This window comes from Cupressus sempervirens, chromosome 4 (assembly GCF_028749045.1).
Source record: "Cupressus sempervirens isolate cs-2001-9-10 chromosome 4, ASM2874904v1, whole genome shotgun sequence".
In the NCBI taxonomy this organism is placed as follows: domain Eukaryota; kingdom Viridiplantae; phylum Streptophyta; class Pinopsida; order Cupressales; family Cupressaceae; genus Cupressus; species Cupressus sempervirens.
In genome coordinates this window covers 220898300-220916987 of record NC_143121.1, presented here as the reverse complement: position 1 = coordinate 220916987, position 18688 = coordinate 220898300, and the positions used below count along the sequence as shown (strand labels likewise).

The 18688-nt window shown below is 34.8% G+C and overlaps 1 long non-coding RNA gene across 1 annotated transcript in view; it reads left to right on the top strand.

Annotated features, from left to right (window-relative positions):
• The window catches only part of LOC149560796 (uncharacterized), a 31369-nt gene extending 13513 nt beyond the window's left edge, over window positions 1-17856 (top strand). The window contains exon 2 of the long non-coding RNA XR_016363380.1: window positions 17337-17856. This is a non-coding gene — a long non-coding RNA (uncharacterized LOC149560796). The remainder of the gene's footprint in view (window positions 1-17336) is intronic.
• The last annotated feature ends 832 nt before the right edge of the window (window positions 17857-18688 follow it).

Sequence of the window (18688 nt, the reverse complement as noted above, 5' to 3'; positions counted from 1 at the left end):
TGAACAGTAATTAGAAACTCGCCAAGCTATGTTTTTTCACAATATATAGATCAACCTTGCATTGACCATCTGCAAAAGATTTTCCTCTAAGAATTTATCATGGCCATACTCCTCCACATCTACTAGCTATGTAACCATAGTGGATAGCCTTTCAAATTCCTCTTTCCATATCATCATCTGATATATGAGCCTCACCTATCATCACTTCAGCAAGAGTAAATATCTTATGTAGGTCTCGTACACACTTAGTAAGCATATTTATCATACAATCAATCTAATTATGGATGAAAGAGATAATGGTTTTCCCCTTCTTCAAATCATCCATAAGCTATTGATTTTTAGGTGCATTGGGATCAAATGTGAGCTGAGATGAACCGTCAGTCACAACACTTTGCCCTTTTAATGATCCAATGTACTCTACCATCGTATGGATTTCTGCCTTCAATCTCTTCTTCTCAATACCATCCTTTTGTGATTGTAGAATAATTTGTTTTGTGGATGAATCCACCCAATGCTCCTTTGTTTCTCAGTTAATCACCCCTAGGTTGGTACAAGTAATCTCAAAGTTACTCGGGTCTAATGTACCAGTATCATCCTTTGGGTTATAAGTCACCACTTCTACAATGTTGTTACCTATGTCTTGGTCAAACACTATCCTAGCTGAACTTTTAGTCCTTTTAGATTTTGGGGCTCTGGCTATTTATTTATTCACGATGTCATTGATAGGGAAGAAAACATGGATTAAAGATTCTTTTCTTATTAACTGAGGCCACTAGCCAATTGGGTGTGGAATCCAAAGCCTTTTAAAGTTCCTTGTCTTTAACTAGAGTGTTCAAGTTCTCCATCCTTTGTGGAGAAGTTCATACTATCATTTGAACTCACTGAAGATTATCAATTAGGATGCCATCAAAATCCATGTTAGGCTCACTATCAACCTGACTAGCTTCACTTGATCCAACAAGCATTTCCATATTGCTTCTCCTCTTAGAGCATGCCTTTTTCACTAGAGGGGATTATTGCTTTGCACCTTTTTAATCCTTGCAGACCTCATATTACCTATAGGTTTGAAATGGACATTAGAATAAGAATCAATTGATTACTAAGCACATTGTTCCTTTTTCATTATTAACCAAGAATTGGTCCTCTCAAACACTATCTTTTTTCTATCAAGGAGGTTATCCTCTTCTTCAAACTCTCAATTAATACTTACTTTGCTAGAAATTTACGATTCTAATTTTTGAGTGCCTGTTAAATCTTTTTTATCTTCTTTTATACTAGAGACATCGATATCCAAATTTAAACAAAAATGTCTAATTTGGGAAATGATGAATCTACTATATTCTCTCCTCCAAACATATAACTCATCTGCACAATCTTCCTAATAATCTTCAACATTAGGATCATACAAAAACTTCACACGATAATCAAATAGGCTATGAGCTATCCCTTCGCTATCAAATTTCTACCTAGAATGATAGGAGCCAAGATGGACATTGATTAAATCTAAACTTATGCACATAGCATCTTCCATACTTTGATAGGTTAGCTTACCTAGATTGAGTGGAAAAATGACATCAGAAGCTTCATCAGTTGAGAATTTATTTATGATTGAGACAAGTTGTCAAGATACTTCATCCAATATGAAACGATCAAGGGAAAACTTAGGGAGTCTCAAAGGTTCTTCATGAAAACCACCCACCCTCACATAGGTAAACTTGGGAAATTGAATAAAAATACTACCAAAGGTTTGGACAAATTTTAGGGATTCGGAAGAAAACCTACAATGAAGAGGACTTTTAATTTCAAAGCACAACTTCCCTAAAAAGGTGTCATGAACTTTCCTAAAACTTTCTAAAACTTTATCTCGGTGTAACATAGGGTAATAGTTATATATTGTGATATTTTCCATCTAGGGTTCACGAGGTAAATACCAGAAATCTTATATACTAGCTATCATATATGTCAAATAGGAAGACATAAAAATCTTTCTTCATACTTAAAGCTCCTCTGAGATGACTTCTTAAAGAGATAGCAATCAATTCGGTCCAGTCTAAAAATTGAGATCCTTTCAAAATAATTTGGATATAAAAATACATCCATTTCTCAAAGGAAGACACATCTGGGGAACCGCAAATTCGATGCAACAATACCATGACATTGTGAACCTAGGGATTCATATGAACTTTCTTGAGAATCATGGGCAACCTAGAGCCACCTTTATAAGTGGTTGCAGTCCAGCTCTTCACAATGAAATTTCTATAAACATCTAACTTTTCAAGAAAAATCTAGCCTGTCATAATGTAGGAGTCAAATCTACAAATTCTTGCTCTTAAAAATGGAACAACTTAGACATGGTCTCCCTAGAGATATTCATCAATATGCTTTTATCTTTCTTCAAAATATTTCCACTAGTTATATCGTATCTCTGATTGCATTCATGAATAAATTATGAACATGGGTAGGCTTGTGGGAAATTGGAGGCCATAAGAAAGTTAGTGTTTAAGACTTTGATAGAGAAGGTCTATGCTAATTTCTTACATAATCTTTCCATTACCTCACCTAGATCAACCCCTAAAAGATCTATGTTTGATACAATAGGAGATTTACTACACAAACTGTGGGTATTCCCAAAAATGTGCATAGTAGAGTTCATGGTTTAAAAGTCCCTACCATTGCTTGAAATTCAAAAAAGCAAACCTAATTTCTTCTGCTAACAAGTGAAAGAAAAAGGATTAAAGGGTTCAAGAATTACACGAATAACATAAATTATCATGACTACGAAAGAAAAGTTCACTTCTTCAAACTCTTGCTATCGACACTCAATCAACTAAAGAAAAACATGTCTTCAAAGAAGGGAAATTTCACTCATATATAATTCATAGACAAATTAGGGGATTAATCATGGGAAGGGCATAATTAATTACACATGCCACAAAAATAGGAGGATGTGACAAGGTAGTGCCTAACAATAAATGTAAAGTGGGCAATTTAAATGATATGTTGCCTCCACATGTGCCAAATTTCTCTTTCACCCTTTCAAAAAAACTCTTGGCATGATATTTGATAATTACCTTACTTTGATTTATTAACCATCTGTGATTGATGACATCACACATGATCCATGTCAGACCCAAAAAGGCATCCAACTGTAACACATTTTCTAAGAATCAGACTTCGTGGTGTAAAAAGATAGGGCCCGTCAACCATATTGCACGAGGACTAAAAAATGGTTTGAAATGATGAACCAATTAAACCTTTTGAACTTAGTTCAAATGGTACAAGGGGTACACAAAGTTCAAGACATACCAAAGAAAAATAAATCACTAACAATTGCCTTAACCAAATTGTTTACAAAGGGAACTCGGGGTTGAACATGGTCAACAATTAGCTTGGGGGAAGAAGGTATTGAAAGGATGAGGTTTGTGAATGATTAATTGAAATGTTATCATACCTCAAATTACATTTGACTCTTGGCAGAACCAATGGTTCAACATAAACATTTGAAAATGAGAGTGAACCAAAAATAAAGAATAAAAATAGCGACTCTAAAAATTACAAACTAACACCAAGTCATCATTTCTGATAGAGGGTATGAGAGACAATGGAGTAAGATAATGTGGAGCCCATTTGTCTACCCATTGACTCAACTCACAATGATCCCAATCACACTAAAAACTACTAGGACAAAAACAAACTAGCTATCAAGTCCAAATGGTCCATGTACTAGAATTAGAGATCTAGAATGAATGTATTTTTGAAGAATATCTAATAGTAGCACAATATGATCTATCACCCATGGACTTCTCCTCAAAATACCAAAAGAAGCTATGTACTTCTTAATCAAGAGCCCCCTAGTAATAATGTTGAACTACACCAATCACCAATCAACAATGCTATGAAAATCAAGAAGCTCTGCTCTTGAAATCTTCAATTGCTCCTTAACAAGAGCTCTCTTTACACATTCCCCTACTCCATCATGTTCCCCTTTCCCATGGTCGGACTAAAAATAACTCCAAATATTAGGCAACCCCTCTTTATGTGCATCATACACAACCAATAAAACATATAAGCATTCTTGAATTGACCTATGTAATTATCTAACCAAATAATATGTCTATCCATAGCAATATCATGCTTCTACAAGAAATCAAAATAATTCTTGAAACAATGTTGCACAAACACGTGAGAGTGAGATCTATCATCACTCAAGTAAAAATGGTACTCTCTAATAATCTTCTAATTATCTTTTGCACTATTAGGGGCATGTCTATAAGTTATGTGGACAAAAATAGCAATATGAATGGAGTAGTACTACTGAGATTGTGTTTCATTTTGAGGCTGCAATATGTATTTCTCTACAAAGTTAACAACTGATATAATAGTGCCAATGAGAAAAGTCTCCTTACACATTCTAAATTGTTGATCCAACCACTCAGACCTATGACTATACCTTGCATACTTGTAGAAAAGATTTTTCTTGAAATCTAAAATAAAATGAGCCACATTAATTTCTTTTGCAACCAATTCATAGCTAGAGCCCTCACCACTCTTCAATGTGTATTTCACTATTTCATATACCTTTTTTTAAAAACTATTGTCCTTCCAAGATCTTGTTTGCACCCCTCATAGAAACATGTTATAAACTTGGATAAACCACCATATTCTAAACACTTTTCATTTAAGCAAGCATTTCTATAAAAGAAACAACCATCAACCCAAGGACATACAAATTGATCTAGTAATTCTCTTGATGATTGTGGAAGCCCACTAGCACTACAATTCTCCAACATTTCATTACTATGCAAACTAGAACAAATGGAGTGTAATAATTCATGATGCATAGAAAACTCCGCATCATATTTGTTACAACATGTATTTTGAATCTTAAGTGGCACTCGATAAATGGCTTCAAAGATTCAAAAGCCCTTTGTGATACATGCAATCTTAGATGACTCTCTCTAAATTGTTTGAAGAACATAATTTGAATTACCTCCAAATAATATTTAGAATGTGGCATGCGGTCTCTAATGCCAATTCTCAACTTCAACACGTCTTTAGGATTCGGTGAGACTCTTGAGCTAGAGTGCCAAAATTGTGTAATTTCTTGTTTCACATCATTAGTTAGCTTCTTATCAAAATGTGGAAGTCTCCCACTAAAAGCCCACATATCATTTTGAAGAGGATCATCAATTCTCTTTCATCTAGTAAGTGTTCTCAAAATAGTATGATTTAGGTTCAAGTTAATACAAGTTTGTCTCATCTATCTACCCTTTCTCAAATGATGGCTTACAGAAGAGGTTGTAATAATCCTTTGAGCATCTCTCTTGTCCTTCTCCTTGATATTTTTCTCAATACTATTGAGAGCACTAAAAAGATTCTTCACAATAATGACATTTCTTTCCATTTTCTTAATGACACAAATCTTCAATTTGGAAAGCATAGGTCTCATCCTTTTCATTTTTAACAAGTGCATACAAAGTTGACATTGTTCCACTACTGTCTTTTTGCTTAAAAACATCTTATATAGTTTTGAAGTCCATAACCAAATGGTTCTTTGTGAATTTTTTCCTTCAAAATTACTAATAATGATTTCATAAATTTTAATTAACCATCTTGATGTTCTAGGACCTTCATTTCAGTTATAGTTAGGAGATATGTAAGGTTCCTGTGCATTTTCATTTTTGACATAGCCAATCCTAGCATTCATATTATGAACTAGTACATTTTCATTTTCCAAATTTTCAATCTTGACATTGTCATTATCAATTGGTACATTTTCATACAGAACATATTCATTTTTCAACTCTACAATTTCACCTTCCATCAATAAATAGTCAACTTGATTGACATTTAACATAGCATGTCTCTTCTTTTGGTGGTTTTCCTTGTCTCTTTTTCTATTTATTGCAATGTCTTTATTCTATATCTTCCTTTTGCATTTAGCCTTTCAATGACTACTCCTCCCCATTCAAATGATAATATTGGACACCTTATGAAGTTTTGTAGTCATCTTTTCAAACAATGGAACCCAAAAAAAAGTTTTGTCTACTAAAATACTCTTGAACTTCGTGAAAAAGCCAAAAAAATGTGATTGTCGAGTCTATAGCAAAAGATAATATTTTGGTAAAAGTCTGTCAGTAAAATAATTTAGGTACTCAATCCCATATTAGGCACCCATTCCATTAGCAAATACCTCAAATTGACACCCAAAATTTGGAGGGAAATTAAGTGTGGACAATTATATAAGTATATAGAATTTACTTATTATATATTATTATACAGTTTACTTATTATATATTATTATATTTTGTATATATATATATATATATATATATTAGTATTTATTATAATTACATAATTATTGATCAACATGACATGTGTTCCTAAGGGTTCTATAGGACCCCTAGGGACATATTGTAATCAATCATATGGGTAGAAGGGGGTTGTAGGCTAGTCTATGACCCCCTTTGACCCATTTCATCATGACATGTGTCCTTAGGGATCATAGGGACATATTGTAATCGGTCATATCCTAGTTTCAAGCTATGACAAGGAGCCCACTAAACCCAAGACCTTCGGAGATGCTGTGATCATATGCTATGATTTGACACCATGTGTGAGTTCTTTTCAACTTCATTCTTTGAGGTCATCTACTATGATCAAAAGCAGTGTGTGTAGATCCCTAGCATTCGAATGGAGATCCCATGCCCTAGCCCTGGCATTTGATTGGAGATCCTATGGTGAAGTGTAAGTAAGGTATCAAGATGCCATGATTAGATGCCATGTGTAGGTTCCATTTTGTGCCTCCTTCCTATTATCAGTGCAAGCTGCAGTTAAGCCAAGTACTGTGGGCTATAATAGAGCCATTATACTTTGGAGGGACTAGTATGCTAGTTGTTGGCACTTTCTATAGTTGATGACCAAGTGTTTAACAAAATATCTCTACAAGAAGGTTATCCACCCACAAGACAAGATTGCATGTGAACTATTCGACAGAATGTTTGGTATAATATCTACTTTGGTTTATTAAAATATGGCTTAGTATTGTTTATTCATATATTGCTTAGTATTGTTTTGAATCATAGACCCCCCACCTAATCCAACAACATTAGAGTAGATAGTTGACTACTTGACATTATTAGAGAAGGATAATGAAGCTCTGAAAGTCACAAATCTTTCCCTCTGAACAATTTCCTAAGGTCTCTTAGTACAATTTTGGAAGTTTGAATAAGTGAGTCAAACTCTCTAGGATACTATTCACTCCCTATCTCAATCATTAAATGACTTGAACTAGCAAGTTGTGGCTATTTCTTCACACATCGAAGACCTCTCTGAAACTTTTACCACACAAACAATAGGCATTACAAAAGATATTAGCTCCATTATTGAAGACTTCAAGGATATTAGAAACCTCAAGGACAAGAAGACTGAGCTTGTTAATAAACAAACATCTCTTTTGATGGAATAAGAGGAACAAATTAAAACTTGGGCCTCCACTTGCAAAAAATCTAGCACTACTTGAAAAAATTATCCAAGAGAAGTTGGCAAAAGATTGTGTTAGGTGCTTCAAGGAACTCAACCTTCAGGTTAGAGGCCTTCCTTCGTCCTCCATTGATCCTCTCCCCATAGCTACTCATTTCTCAGCAAGCAATAGGGTATTTCTAATATTACTTAGACAAAGCATGGTTTGGACACAATGGCACCCTTTTTCTTAAGTTTTTCTCACTAGTTGATTGGCTACAAGCTCTTAGGGTAAAGAAGAAGCTCTTCCTTCTTCTCACAAAGATATTTCTTGATGAGGACCTCACAAAATCATAGGTAGCTAAACTAAATCACTCTAGGAGTCTCATGGTAGAAGCAAGGAGTAATAGGAAATGAGAACTAAGAAGGAATCTAAATACAGTTATTCATGACTCACCTCCCAAGGGTTGGGATACGAGACATACCCAAGCCAAATGGCAGTCTAAGAACCAACAATTGGGCAATTCTAAGCCATTAATTGCTCTCTACTTGTCAATTGTTTGAATGGAAATGGCTCCTTGTGGTCTTTTCCAAGCTTACTTCATGATGTAGTTGGGTATGCTAGTTTGTTGATTGTTATCGAGACTCATGAGAGTCCTGCTTAGCCCCTTCCATGTTACACAAGGTACCAACGGCTTTCAGTTTATAGAGAGGAGGTCTACACTTTAGGTGGTGTGCGTAGTTTCAGTAGGGTTGCTTATTTGATTAGAGATGATCTATTCAATACTACCACATTAGTTCTTTTTGACACTCATGCCAAATTTATGTGGATGCAGGTTGGAGGCACCAGTCACCATCAAAGACATATCTGCGTTGCCATTTGTTACATTCTACTAACTTCCTCATTTTATGCCACTCATAGTGTTGAGAATGAGAACCCTTATATAGACCTATTTGAGAGCATCTCCAAGTTTGGGGCTATGAGTGACATCATCATCTTAGGAGTTTTTAATGCACAAACTAAAGATCTCCAGAACCCCCAGTGTGACTGTGGGTCTAACTTGATTTGTACTACCAAGAAGGATCCTACTAGTATGGGGCTTTAATGTTTTTCTAAGGATCACAATGGACCTCTAGCTTGCTATGGTCACCACCTTCTCTAGCTCTGTGAGTCCTCTGACTTAGTGATTTTGAATGGCCTCTCTTGCTTCCCAGGTTTTGAGCATTTTACATGTTGGCCTCATAGTGGGGGTAAAAGCATGGTTGATTATATCTTCATTATTTCTTTTTTTCTCCCCTCCATCCAAAATTTTACTATCTTCCATCTTCCCCTGACTAATCATGCCCTTCTTAGCCTTTCAATTCATGTTTCATCCCACACTCTACCACTCATCTCTAGTCACCCTGCCCAGATCCACCCCCATACCCATTTCTGTTTCGAGGATAGTGATCAAGACATCTTCATTTTTTATTTGAGAAAGATCATAGTCAGGTGTCCACCATGTTTTACTCACTAGCTACTATAATTTTGGAATTGGCTCTCCTTTCTATCCCTCACCACTCCATTCCCAATACTCCTAGATCTATTTGATGGAATACTTGTCCCATTAACCAGTGGTTTGATGATGACTGTAAAACTTTTCACTACTTCTTGTGCTTGGCTTTTGATACTCATTTCCTTGCTTTCACCAATTTATGACTCTCCTATTAATGCTTTCTTCATCATAAGAAGCGATTATTTATTGCTTCACATGGCAGTCTCTCCTAGACATGTTTATTCAGTATCCCAAGTTGTTTTGGTGCATCATGTTCCCCTGGTGTTACCAACCCTAGTCCACCCCTAACCTTTGTCTCCTTACCTCCCATGTCTCCATGTTGTATGACATCATGGGTTAGCTTACTCCCCTTCCTAGCCCACTCTCCCATTGTCACTTATTCTCCACCTCCAACATATACAAGGCAATCAAACTTATGAGATGCAGTAGAGTGGTTGATGAGGAGGGTTTTCAAGCCGAGCTCTTCAAGTTTGGTACCATGATCCTTGGCCCTTATCTCTCTATACTCTTTAATACAGTGGTTTGTTTTAGTTTTCTGGACTCTTGGTCAAAACATGTTATTCACTCGATCCATAAGTTTGGGCTAGCCTTTGATCCCAAAAATTATAGGACCATCATGATTGGGTATTGCCAAACTTTATGCTACAACATTGAATACTATTTTAGGGTCAAGCAAGATTCAAGGTAGACCACCAGACCATGGATCATATCTTTACACTATGGACTATTATCGAGGAGGCTTGACACCACTCGAAGAAAGTCTACTATTGTTTTATGAATTTTCATAAGACTTTTGATTCCATCCTTAAAGCAACCCTTTTTTAGAGATTGAGAGATGTTGGTATTTTCAGATCTTATTGATGACTATCATGAGGTTATATGAGACATTGATTAGTAGAATCAAGACTATAGAGGGCCTCTTTGACCCAATCTAGAGTACCATTAAGGTGAAGAAGGGTTGCCCTCTCTTGTTCACCTTCTTCAAGATCTATATTGATGAGCTCGAGGTTTTTCTTAGTGACTCCTTGCTTCTAGGTGATGGTTGTCATCTACACCAAGTATTGATCTCCATCCTTCTCTTTGTTGATAATGTGGTTCTTCTTTCTTTTTCTCTTGAAGGTCTTCAGAGGCTTTTGGATAGACTTGCATCTTTTTGTGACATGAGATAGCTAGTCATGAACCTTGAGAAGACTCATGTTATAGTCTTCAATAGGCTGAAGACCTCACATCTCCATTTTCACTTCTAAAGTCAGGAAGTTGAGATTACATCATCTTACACATACCTTGGAGTTAAGTTTGTTGGATCTTGTTTTAGCTTGAGATCAACCATTCAACCTCAAATCAGTAAAGGGTTAGGTTCCCTTGCCATGCTTGAGAAATAATGCTTTAGACACCACTTTCAGGTTACATCATCTAAGCTATCCCTCTTGGATTCCTTAGTAAGACCTACAATGCTCTATGGTTTGGTGGTTTGGGGTCCTTCCCTTTTAGACTTGGATTGGGCCATGATCGAGTGTACCTAAACTTTGCTCCTCCATCGAATTCAGATACTCTTACTTAGCCTATTGCTCCTTAGTTGCTATTGCAAACTTTGATCTAGCTACTAGAGCTCACTGTTGGTATGCTTAAGCTACTATCCTGCTAAGTTCATTTGGGATCAACATTGACCATCTCCCTCCCTACTAGTTCTCATTGGACACTCTGCTCATCTACTCCCCTCTAGATAGGAGTTGAATAGGCATGTCAGACTTAACATCTGTAGGCAGTATATCATATGGACCTAGGTGGATCCTCTAGTGGGACTACATCTAAGGATGGCTTTCTACGTCGAGCACTTCTTAGATATTTAGGATGGGATTATTGTATGCCCTAAGTACTTACACAGATACTAGACACATGCCCTATGTATCTTCCTTGGCTCCTTTAGGGTGGGCTCACACAAACTTGAGATCCAGGCTGATTACTATATTGCTAGAGAGGATTAGGTGTGTACACTTTGTACCTTAGCAAAGGTAGAATCTGAGATACATTTTCTTTTTAGATGCCCCATATACTACGAGATTAGAGGGAGATTTTACTATCTATTTAGAGATTGCAGATCCCTCTCAATTTTTTTTAGGTACACCAATCATTATTGCATTGCGCTCTATCTCTTTGAGTCCTTACAGATTCGTGACCATACTTTATAGCTATCGTTTCCCAGGAGTTAGACCTAGGCACTATAGACACCTAAATTTGATTATACCACTTTGGTAATCTAATTTAACCATCTCTAAAGGCATCATTAATTAAATTCCTATTTAATTACTCCTTTGCCATCCCCTAGCTGATTAATTTAATTAATCATCTATAGTCCTAATTGATAAATCAAATAACCTATCATTTATCAATTAAATCCTATTCTTCTATCTAATTCCAAAAATCCCCATTTATTAAATAAATCTATTTGATAAATAAAATCCTCAAATCTAAAAACCCCTAACTTATCCCTAATCCTTCATTTAGCCTAATCCACCCCATCCACCCATGCTAACCTAGCTTAGCCACTAACTCACCCACCCTCATTAATGCCATCCACTTGCACATCTCTAACATCCTTAATCTAATCCTAAACCCAAGCCTAATCCACCCCATCCACCCATGCTAACCTAGCTTAGCCACTAACTCACCCACCCTCATTAATGCCATCCACTTGCACATCTCTAACATCCTTAATCTAATCCTAAATCCAAGCCTAATCCACTCCCTAATGTTGTCACATTCCCTAAACAAGTTTAAGACTTTCCTAAACCAAACCAAAGTCTCCCCTCAAAAATCCCAACCACCAAGTCATGAGTGCTCTTACAAACCATAAAAGACTCTTATAAGCCCACTCATGACTCTTACATCCATCTTCCACACTCTTCCCTCTTCCACACTCATTCCTCTTACATCTCTCTTACATACTCAACCCCACTCATCATGCCTTTAACCAACCCTTTACCCTACCCTCTAAAACTCATCCTCCTTGTGACAAGTGTCACCTTCTCATTGGTGCTAAACAAGCACAATCCATGTGCTCCCCTTTGAGTGCATCTTAGCCCTCCTTAACCATCTCCCCATCCTTGCATCTAAGCCCTCCATCCCTCTACCCCTTGGCCTATAAATTGAATCCCTTCCCAAGCCATTTCATCAACAATCTTTGAGCTAAAGTTACCATGCTATTTTGAGAACCAAAGTCATCAATCTTAACCTTATAATGCCAAATTGAGAGCTCACAAAGCTACCAATTTGCTATTATCCATCTCCACCATTGAAGCAACTTTGAGCATACATCCACATCAAAGGACACATCTACAAAATCAAGGAAGCATGGAGTGTTTTCTCTTTTGAGGTTTGCATTTCTTATTTGCTTTCTTTGTCTAAACATATATGTAAATTTAATTTTAGTTTGTGAATGTTTACTTCATTGTTAATGTTCTTTGCATACTAAATCTTGTTCTACAGACACAACTTATTACGACCTTCTTCTCACCCTTAACTCCAACTTGGGGCGTGAGGTGACCATACAGTTTCCCTAACACAGGCCATTCTAGATCTGTGAGACCTTGTAGGGGACCTCTTTGCTAGTGACACTCCTCTCGTAGCACTCAGCTTCATCATAGGGTCTCTGGTAGTCGCACAGATCAGTCATTGTGAGACTTTTTCCCTATGAGGATAGATATCTAATCTTTTTCGTGATGTCTCTTTCTTTCTTCTTCTTTTATTGTGCTTGTTCTTTTATGGACACCATTTGGTACTTCGTTTGTCTTCTTTTTTCTTGTTGTAAGTTTTTAGTCCCATAGGACCCAAGTTGTGGTCTTTTGTTGGACATTAATAATATTATCTTATCTTATGAGTCAAAGAGGGTCGTAGGCTAGCTTGACCCATTTCATCATGACACATGTCCCTAGGGGTCTAGGCTAGGGACATATTGTAATTGATTATATGGGTCAAAGGGGGTTATAGGCCCCTTCAACCCATTTCTTCATGACCTAAGACCCCTAGGGACATATTCTAATTGATCATATGGATCGCAGGGGGTTGTAGGCTAGCCTATGACTACCTTCAACCCATTTCATCACAACACTTGTCACTAGTGGTCCTACTAGCCTATGATCCCCTTTGACCCATTTCATCATGACATGTGTCCCTAGGGGTCCGGGGTCCTAGGACCCCTAAGGACACTATAATTGATCATATGGGTCAAGAGGGTCGTAGGCTAACCTATTACCCCCTTTGACTTATTCTATCATGACATGTTCCTAAGGACATATTATAATTGATCATATGGGTCAAAGGGGGTCATAGGTTAGCCTACAACCCCCTTCGACCCATCTCATCATGACATTTGTCCCTAGGACACCTAGGGACATATTGTTATCAATCATATGGCTTAAATAGGATTGTAGGTTAACCTACAACCCCCTTTGACCCATTTCATCATGACATGTAGTCCTAGGACCCTTAGAGACATATTGTAATTTAATAAACTCTATAACATGCTATTTAATAATTTCTAATACTATGTTAAAATATATATTATAGTAGTATATTTAATAATATATTTTTACTATTATATATAATAAAATATTGATAATATTCATAATACTATAGATAATATAGAATACTATATAGGGTGTGTGAAGGATCATGGTAAACCAAACTATAGCCTTAAGTGGCAGTGGAAAACCAACAAATCAAGATTATGTTGACACATAATTTTAAAGTAGCTATGGGCTTTATATCAAAAAATTGTAAGAAAGGAATCTATAGGAAATTGAATGTAGTTTCTAAATTACTAGGTCTTATGTGGAGAAACAATTATTTGAGTTGTCAAAATCTTGAATTTTAATGCAGTATTATAAAAATTTCAAGGCGAAAATAAAAAGTAGGTGTATGTTTGATCACTTTAATCAAAATCAAATGATAATATTTTTAAATAAAATTATAGATATAAAAGGTAGACTCATGCTTGAATATAACATATTTTTGAGTATTTTTATTTCAAATAAATAATTAAATATAAATTTTCTATTATAACTTTTTTTGAATAAAAAATATCCCATATCTAACCACCTTAACTAATTGAAAACTTTACAACTTTTTTTTTCTTAGATTAGGTGAAGCATAGAATGTGACACAACTTTTGGATTTCAAAAATGTTATATGGTTTGAAAGTTATAACTATTTTTCAATCAATATGTTAATCAATAGTTTACAAACATCTTCATTAAAAATTAGTTAATAAATACTTATCAAACTCAGAATTTGACAACAATTATATTGAGGGAATCTTGAGAGTGTTATCAAAAAGCCCTTTTCATTTCATTGGATTTTGATGAAAAACATATTACTAGATACTATTCGAAGTTTGAATGTCATTGAAACATGTCTCAAACACATTTTTTGAGTTGACCAAAGAGCTCTGATAAATACCAAGTCTAATTGGGTACTTGACCCAAAATTGAGTACTTGAATGTGGTGGCAAAAACAAAATTTCAAAGGTGGGAAATAATTGTGCATTTTAAACAAAAAGTTAACTAACATATTTAAATATGTTTTCACATTTAAAATATAATGATATATTTGAATACTATTATTTTATATAAATTTGTTTTATATTATATAACAAATTTTATTGTTATAATATTATACATGATATGAAATATGATTCGATAGTATATTAGTATCATACTACTATATATTATTATATAGTATCTAGAATATTATAAATATTATCTATATATTATTATTATATTAAATATATATTACTATAATATATATTATTACATAGTATTAGAAATTATGGCATAGTATTATATAGTTTATTAAATTACAATATGATCAATCACCCCTAGGAACATAGGGTAATCAATTCTATTGGTCGAATGGGGTCGTGGGCTAGCCAAAAACCCCATTTGACTGATTGCATCACGACATGTGTCCCTAGCCTACAACCCTATTACTATAATAATAATCATCATCATATATTTCTATATAATAATAATATTAATATATTATATAATAATAATAATCATATATTACTATATTAAATTTAATAATAACAATAATATACTAATATATACTAATATAAACTAATATATAATAGTTGCTGATTTCCTACACTTGCCCAATTGATTTCCCTCCAAATTTTGGGTGATCATTTCAGGTACTCGATATCATATCGGGTATCCAATCTTGAATCAAATACCCAATATAGGATGGGGTACTCAAATTGTTTTACTGGCAAACTTTTCCCAAAATATTCTCTATCACTGTAGACCTGAAAATCACAATTTTTAGGGGCCATTTTCATAGGTTTGGAGAAAAAAGATTGTTTGGGGTCCATTCACCCAAAAATGTTGCAACAAGATTTGATTAGGTGTCCAGTATTGTTTTCTAAATGGGGAGCAATAGTTGTCAAAAAGCTAAATGCAAAAGGAAGGTATTGAATGAAGACATTGCAACATATAAGGAAAGAGACATGGTAAATCACCGAAGAAAGAGACAAGGTATGTTAAATATGAATCAAGTTGATGACGTATTGATCGAAGGTGAAATCATAGAGTCAGAAAATGAATATGTTTAGTTGGCGAATGAAAATGTACCAATTAATAATGATAGTGCCAGGATTGAAAATTTGGAGGATAAAAATTTATCAGTTCATAATGTAAATGCACAAGAATGTTACATATCTCCTAATTATAATAACCATGAAGGTCATAGAATACCAAAATGGATAATTGAAATTGATGAAATAATTATTACTAATTTGGAAGGAAAAAAATCACAAAGAACCATTTAATTATGGGCTTCAAGACTATATAAGATGTTTTTCGACAACAAGATAGTGGTGGAGTAATGTCAACTTTTTATGCACTTATTAAAGATGCAAGAGATGAGACTTATGCTTTCCAAATTGAAGATTCATGTCAATAAGAAAATGAGAAGAAATGTTCATTATTATGAAGAATCTTTTCAGTGCTATCATTAGCATTAGAAAAAATAGAAAGGAGAAGGATACGAGAGCTACTCGAAGGGTTATTACAACCTCTTTGGTAAGTCATCATTTGAGAAAGGATAGATATATGAGACAGATTTGTATTGACTTGAACCTAAACTATACAACTTTGAGAAGAGTACTTACTAGACGAGAGAGATTTGACAATCTCTTCAAAATAATATATGGGCTTTCGGTGAGAGACTTCCCACATTTTGATAAGAAGCCAACCGATGATGTGAAGAAAGAAATTACATAGTTTTGGTCCTCTAGCTCAAGAGTATCACCCAATACTAAAAATGTGTTGAAGTTGAGAATTGACATTAGAAACCACACACCACATCCTAAACATCATTTGGAGGTAAGTTAAACTATGTTGTTCAAAGAATTTAGAGAGAGTCATCCAAGATTGCATATATCAAAAAGGGATTTTGATTTTTTCAAGCCATTTTATTGTGTGACACTTAAAATTTGAAATACATGTTGCAAATATTATGTGGAGTTTTCTATGCACCATGAACTATTATGCTCCATCTGTTTTACTTTGCATAGTAAAGAAATGTTGGAGAATTGTTGTGCTAGTGGGCTTCCAAAATCATCAAGAGACTTGCTAGATCAATTTTTATGTTGATGGTTGTTTCTTTTATAGAAATGCCTACCTAAATGAGAAGTGTTCAATATGTGGTGGCTTATCCAAGTTTGACACATGTTTCTATGAGGGGTGCGAACAAGATCTTGTAAGGACATTAGTAAAAAAAATGGTATATGAAACAATGAAATGCACATTGAAGAGTAAAGGTGAGGGATTTTGATGTGAATTGGTTGCAATAGAAATTAGTGTGGCTATTTTTATTTTTAGATTTCAAGACAAATATTTTCTACAAGTATGCAAGGCATAGTCATAGGTCTCAATGGTTGGATCAACAATTTATAATGTGTAAGGAGACTTTTCCCATTGACACTATTATATTAGTCATTGACTTTCTAGAGAACGACACATTGCAACCCCAAAATGAGACATAATATTAGAATTACAACTCCATTTAGATTGTTATTTTTGTCCACATAACATATAAACATGCCCCTAATAGCACAAAAGATAATCAGAAGATTATCAAAGAGTACCATTTTTACATGAGTGATGATAGATCTCACTCTCATGAGTTTGTGCAACATTATTTTGAGAATTATTTTGATTTCTTATAGGAGCATGACATTTCTATGGATAGACATCTCATTTGGTTAGATTATTACACAGGTCAATTCAAGAATGCTCACATATTTTATTGGTTGTGTAGGATGCATGTAGAGAGGGGGTGCCTCATATTTGGAGACTTTTTGAATTTGATCATGGGAAAGAGGAACATGATGGAGCAGGGGCATGTGTGAAGAGAGCTCTAATTAAGGAGCAATTAAAGATTTCATGAGCAAATCTTCTTGATGCTCATAGTATTTTTGATTGGTGTAGTTCAACATTATCACAAGGGGGACTCTTGATTCAGTAGTACATAGGTTCTTTTGGTTGGTTGAGGAAGGGTCCATAGGTGATAGATAAGATTGTGCTACTATTGAAGATTCATTAAAAATGCATTTATTCTAGACTCTAATTCTAGTACATGGACCATTTGGACATGATAACTAGCTTGCCTTTGTTCTAGTTTTTTTTAGTGTGATTGGGATCACCGTGAGTCAAGTGAGTGGGTGGACACATGTGCTCCACATTATTTTACTCCATTGTTTATGATACCCTCTATTAGAAATGATGACATGGAAACTTTAGTTGAGCATAACCATTTATCAAATCTTCTTCATCCAAGACATATCTTTGCATTGGTTGCACCATAGGGGAATGGTGAGAAATCAAATTACTAGTTAGCACATTGTGTAAGAGGTAAACAAAGGCTTGCACAACTAATCACAAATGATGATGGATTCACATATCCTACTAGTTCAATGGTTGTTGCTGCTAGAACATGGTTGCAAACATACATGCTTAGAAGGAGTGGAATTCTTGCATTCAAAGACTATTAGGAGCATAAAACAATTCTCATATATTCACATCTTATTATAGAAACAAATGTGAAGTTGTTGAAGCATCAATGAAGATTACCAGTAAAAGAATTTTTTACTATTACTAATGTTGATCATGAAGCCCTATTGGAGACCCTAAAAGAAGAGAGGACCCTATAGGAACACTTGACTAGGTACATTTACTTCTTATGTTCTTTTTTTAATATTGATTCGGTGAACCGATGGTTATCTTGTTTAATACAATTATTTACTAATATTTTTTATGATATTGGAATGTAGGTACATCATGATTAGTAGCCATGCATGAAGATACAAACTAAATAAGAGTAGAACGAAGAAAAATCTATTCTATTTTTGACACTAATTTTTGGTAGTTGTGTATTAATATAATAATGATGAAACACTTGAGATATTGTAAATGCAAACTTGTTGATTTAATGTAAGAAACAAAGATGTTTTTACTTAATGTAATTGATGTGAAGGGACCTAAAAAATGATGATTCTAGTTAATGCTAACACCAAACTTGCACTGTACCCAATGCTAAAGACTTGAGGGAGATAAAACATAATATTTTTACTTAATACCTTAGTAACACCCTTTTTTTGGGTGTGGAGATCC